The sequence below is a fragment of the Chiloscyllium plagiosum genome, unplaced genomic scaffold (genome assembly GCF_037043375.1).
Source record: "Chiloscyllium plagiosum isolate Xiang-an unplaced genomic scaffold, Cpla_swu_hap1 HiC_scaffold_48, whole genome shotgun sequence".
NCBI classification, from domain to species: Eukaryota; Metazoa; Chordata; class Chondrichthyes; order Orectolobiformes; family Hemiscylliidae; genus Chiloscyllium; species Chiloscyllium plagiosum.
Window position 1 is genome coordinate 35,547,957 of NW_028270186.1, and position 5,664 is coordinate 35,553,620.

Here is a 5,664-nt window from a genome sequence, read left to right on the forward strand (position 1 = left end):
ACAATTGGATCCATTTGTTGGAGACAGAATTGCGATACATGCACAGCTCCGCATTATTAGGACATACATCACCAACTATGAATAACCACGGGATACACAAGCGTCAGAGAGTCGCTATGGAATCGATGGGCTGAACAGCTTCTGCTGATGCATGAGTGACGCCACACGTTGATGCTGTCCCTCTTCCTGTCTCTGGGACAGAGTGGCTGATGGTGAAATAAAGTCTCATTGTTAACCTTATCTTCTGTGTTAAACTGTCTGCAGCCCCGCAGCACAGGGACGTGGGGATGGCTCTCAGTGAGTGAGGGTTTCACTCGGATTGTCTTTATCTGGGAAAGTTGGGGCTCAGATGTTAACTGCTGTCCGATTGCAGCAAAGAAGCCGATGTTACTGTTCCAAAAACCTTTCTGCAGGATTGTTGTGTGAAGATGGAGTTTGAATAGCAAACAGGATGCACAAAAATGCCCTCACACGAATTTACCTGAGGGGAGAGAGTCCGGATTACATTTATGTCTTACCAACCAGCTCAAAATCTTTATCACTTCTCAGATAAATGATATTTTTGCAGGAAGTTCCCAATCAAACTTGCTGATTCCCAGCACTTGATGGAACTGGCTGTGCCGATGAGAGTGAACTTTAGAGTGTATCCGCACTTGCCTCTCCTCACACTGCTTGCCGGTGGAGGGAAATAGCTGAATACTCTGCCGATGGAGACAACTAAGTCCATGGATAAACAGCACTGGCCTGTGAACAAGGAGACAAAAGGACAAGGCGATATTCTTAAAACACTTTGATGCTTAGAAATCTGAGAACAAATTGGGATGTGGTTGGACCTGACCGAATCTCAACTGGTTTGGTTTTGGCAATGTAAGAGTGTCTAGGGCATGATCTTCGCTTAGCAGCTTGTGTTAATACTGGCACGGGAGAATGTCTTACTTCAAGTCGCCATCGAGCCTTGGTTGTTTGATTTCACTTTTGCCCGGTCGTCCTATCAACTGATTGATAAAAAGATGTAAATCATTTAGTTGCACCCTTTCAAATTCCTTTTTCAGTTTTCAGGTCAGAAGTGTCATTGTAGTGGGTATGGCACAGTACCACATGTGGTGAAAGGGAAACAAGTGTTAGAGGATGTTCACCCACAGAATCCCACTCTAATTAAATCCACCATCTGGATATTCGCACAGATATGGGCGTGAAACTTTAGGAAGTGGGAACGTGAAATGATTGAAAACAGCACTGAACAGGTTGTTGATCATGGTGTGGTATATGAGGAATGTCAACAAGAAAGGTCATTTGGAAAGTTGGAACAGGTCTCCTTGGAGAGCAGAAGGCCAAACGCTGGCCTTGTCAAACCTTTCCAAGACATGAGTGGGTTAGACAGAGGGAAAAAGGAAGGGAGAATGATCCCGACGACTGAAAGAATTGAGAACGATTCGGCAGAGTTTTAAAGACATTAATAAAAGAAGAAAAATGTACACGAGGAGAAATGTTTTCACATAGGGAATGGTTAGGGTCTGACATTGACAAAGACGCAGTTTCAATCGAGTTGTTGAAAAACTCATTCAATGTTCATGTTAGAACTAAAAATGTGCAGAGTTAAAGGGAGAAGGCAAGAGAATTATACGAAAAGAGAAGCATATTTTTCTCTGTAGAGAGCCAGCACAGCTAAGATGTTTTGTTACACATTTGTCATTCTGACTGGAATCACAGTTCGACCAACAGGATGTAGGGAGTTAAAGAATGGTGATATTGGCAAAGCCCGGACACATGACACAACAGAAAGTTATCCAGCACATGTCACAGGGAGGATAGTGCTGTCTGAAAATCCTGCAGGGAGTCTTGGGGATCAGACACAGCAAATTTCACTATTCGAACCGAATCAGCCCTATGAAGGGAAGCCGGAGGCGCCTGCTTCAGAACTCAATTACTAAAGAAGATGAGGCTCGAGTCCCGCCACTGCAATTTCTGTGGCTGCGGTGTGTTCAAATAAAGAGCAAAACCGCGAGTTTGCTTTGTGGAGACAGGGGCCTGTGTCCATCTTGTCATGATCATGTTCGCCTCACACACGGTAAATCGCGGGCTCGAGCTGCTTGACGTTCCAGGCAAGTTGAGGTTATAACAAATTGGTTATGATTCCTGGAGAGTTAACTGTGGTGTGGGAGAGTGAAGATTTTCTCAAAGTGTCAGTGCTGACAAGGTAGTGATCGCCTCCCGCACGGAAAAGCGCAAGCAGCTGTACTGCTGCTTTATGTTCCAGGCAAGTTACGTTTTTACTAGAACCGAATGGAAACTGTTATTTCATCGCTATTGTGAAACAAAGTCCTGCGGTGACACACCATGTCGTTATTTGGTTTTCTGGCGAGTCCGAACATAATTCAAACGAATTCCGATGTCACATGTTCTTAAATTTCTCCGCTTTCATTCATTTCCGTCCTGAAGACATCGGAAGGGAAAGGTAATTTAATCGAGACTGTGATTGGTGAAATTCACTTTTTTTTGGACCATTCTTATTCTTACCGCTTTCTGATCCTTCCACGAAAAGCAGTACCGCATTGGCATTCCTTGCGCAGGCGGCCCGTTTCCAAGATAGGGAAGAAGCTGATGCGCTGGTGTCACCGCGCACCACGGATTCCTGAATTAATGGTCTGTCAAATGTACCCCCAAAGTCGTCTATGAAAGACATCATTTGGAAGCTGTCTGTCGTTATTCAACGTGCGAGAGTTGTCACCAGAAGCCCTGAATCATGTTTTGGAGCAGTTCGCACGTTAGTGGCTCATTCAATCAGCAACAGCAATGAAAGAAATCACACTCTCAGGGGAACCTCTGCACCTGTGCTTTCATAGCGTCGCTTGTATTAAGGTGCGCCCCGAGATCTAAGCCACGTTGGAACTGAAACGGAGGAATCGACAGCGAGGCTACAGAATGACATCGCATCCATTTGGTTTTCTTTCAATCACTGATGAGCAGGAAAATGTAAACGGGGAGGGCGAGTGGGGAAGTGAGGCAGTTGCAGCTCTGGTGAAATTCCTTCTTTGTGATTCACTCAGCAACCAGAGACATGTGAAGGTGACTCAGACGGGAGAGCTCTTCACATCGAGAACAAAAAGCACTCAAGGGCAGTTAGCACCTCTTCCGGAGACTGGGGTGGGGTGAGCTAATTACCTTTCGACTTCTGTTACTACGTTCAGAAACTGTCTTTTAGATTGATGTGAACAGAAACTGCATTTCTAATAAGCACCGTGGAATTTAGCAAAATTTATTGAGTCGCTTCTCGTCGACTCAGTTGGTATCCATGTGGCTCATATCCAGGTGCGAACATCTTTGCAGCGAATTGCACGGTTAAGGCAAAAAGGCAAGGAAAGTGGCATCTCGAACCGGCTCCGAGGTCAGAGCATCTTCACAATGTGCTCTGTCGTTCTCGGAATGTAATGCTACCTCCGGTTTTAGGGTGGAGAACATTCTTTGGGACTCGTATTCTGCAAAACAGACACAGTGACTGAAACGATGCTGCGCGGTATGATGTAGAACATGGCCTGCTCAGCTTTGTGCATTTTCCCTGTAGTCCGGTGTGTTTCATGTTCCGTGTAAACGTGAAAGTTGTCCTGTTTCAACCAAAGGGTGAAATCATTTAGCAAAGCAAGAATCGAAATTGCAGTAATGTCAAGCAGCTCATGGTAATTTGACCAAATCATAACCGATCGTATGTTCTCACGCACTCACAGATACATTTGTAGCTGAAAAGAGTCTGAGAAGATAGACTCAGCTTAGCATTGATATTTATCTGGATTGATCGGCTATCATTATCTGCAGCGAAATTGATATTGTAGACGGGCACATCCCAGCAGTTGTGCGAGTCGGAGAGGGATCATGGAACCCTTTTCACGTGACTTTGCATCTGTTGTTATGCAGCATCACAATTGGAAGTGCAAGAAAATGGGCCGCGCGGCTGGCTGGTAGTGTGGCCGAGCGGTCTAAGGCGCTGGATTTATGCTCCAGTCTCGACAGAGGCGTGGGTTAGAATCCCACCGCTGCCATTTCTGCTGATCGTTTCCAACGACGCAGCATGTTAAAATGCTGTTTCGACTCCTGCTGCATTTCTGTTTAAAACTGAAGAAACATGTGTGTGCTTCCCGGGCAATTAACTGTGGTGTGGGAAAGTGCCGACTTTTCCGGTGTCTGTGCTGTCATGCTCGTGCTCGCCTCCCGCGCGGAAAATCGCAAACAGCTCTGCTGTCCCAGACAAGTTGTGCGTTAACTGGAACCGAATGGAGGCTGTTATTTCATTGATGCTGTGAAACAAAGTCCTGCGGTGGCTCGACTCGTCGTTATTTTGTTTTCTGCCAATGGGAAAATCGTTCCAATGAATTGCGATGTCACATGGTATTGAATTTCTCCCATTTCCTTCATTTCCGTCCTGGAGACATCGGAAGGGAAAGGTAATGTAATCGAGACTGTGATTGGTGAAATTCACTTTTTATGGCCCATTCTTATTGTGTTCTTTCTTTCTCTCTTTTCAGCATTGTCTGGGAAGTGGTGGTGCACTCAGGCTCCAGTATGTTTGAAAGAGCAGTTTGGAATTGCCCTGTTGTTAGTTGTGAGATTACTTTATGGCTCATGCCCCCTGCCTGTCCATATTTAGCATTCATGCTCGCTGTGTCTGCATTTGGTTTGCCAGTTTTGTTTGTGTTCCGTGTTAAATGCTTTCTGTTTTGCGATTCGCTCAATACATTACGAATTAACAGGGTTTCTGAGGTAACTTCCAGCTGCAAAAATCCTCAACTGAGAATCTGGGAAAATTTTCCGCAGTATGGTCAGTCGGAGCAAAAGTAAGGAAGTCGTTCGTTTCTGCATTTTTTATACAATGCTACTTCTCCCGTGAGCAGTCGAACAGACTAAATGATTGTGCCACAGACTGCGACGGCAAGCTCCCCTAAAAAGTAATCCTTTACAGCCGGTGTAAGCAACACAATGTTATTGGCGCACACCGCGTGGAAACAGATACTTCGGTGTATCTCGTCCATGCTCACCACATAGCCATGATTAAACAAGTCCCATTAAACAACGAGCTGTTGGAAACAGAAAAGTGAAAGGTAAAATGCTTCAACTTTCAGTGCTGGATGCCACTGAGCCTCCACAAAGACGACTGCGGCTTGTTTCTGTAGTGTCGTGGTCATCACGTTCGCCTTACGCGCGAAAGGTACCCAGTTCGAAACTGGGCAGAAACTGCCATCTTCTTCAACTGCAGCATTTAACATGGACAAGAACGGAGCCTTCTTGCTTGCTTTCCCATCTGCAAACCTGCCTTCGAATTTGCTTGAACAAATCTGCTCTCGTAGTGAAATGTAATGCAACTCCATTTAATTACTGTGCAAAGTATTGTAAATTTTTCTCCAACCTGGTTGTGATCATATGCCATTCTGTTTGAGAGTGTAGTTACCGCCTTCTGATCCTTCCACGAAAAGCAGTACCGCATTGGCATTCCTTGCGCAGGCGGCCCGTTTCCAAGACAGGGAAGAAGCTGATGCGCTGGTGTCACCGCGCACCACGGTTTCCTGAACTAATCGGTCTGTCAAATGTACCCCCAAAGTCGTCTATGAAAGACATCATTTGGAAGCTGTCTGTCGTTATTCACCGTGCGAGAGTTGTCACCAGAAGCCGTGAATC

General features: G+C 45.5%; 1 non-coding gene across 1 annotated transcript; it reads left to right on the forward strand.

The window, feature by feature from the left end:
• Positions 1-3,952: 3,952 nt before the first annotated feature.
• Positions 3,953-4,034, forward strand: trnai-uau (transfer RNA isoleucine (anticodon UAU)). The gene has a single exon. It is a non-coding gene; the product is annotated as a tRNA-Ile (tRNA).
• The last annotated feature ends 1,630 nt before the right edge of the window (positions 4,035-5,664 follow it).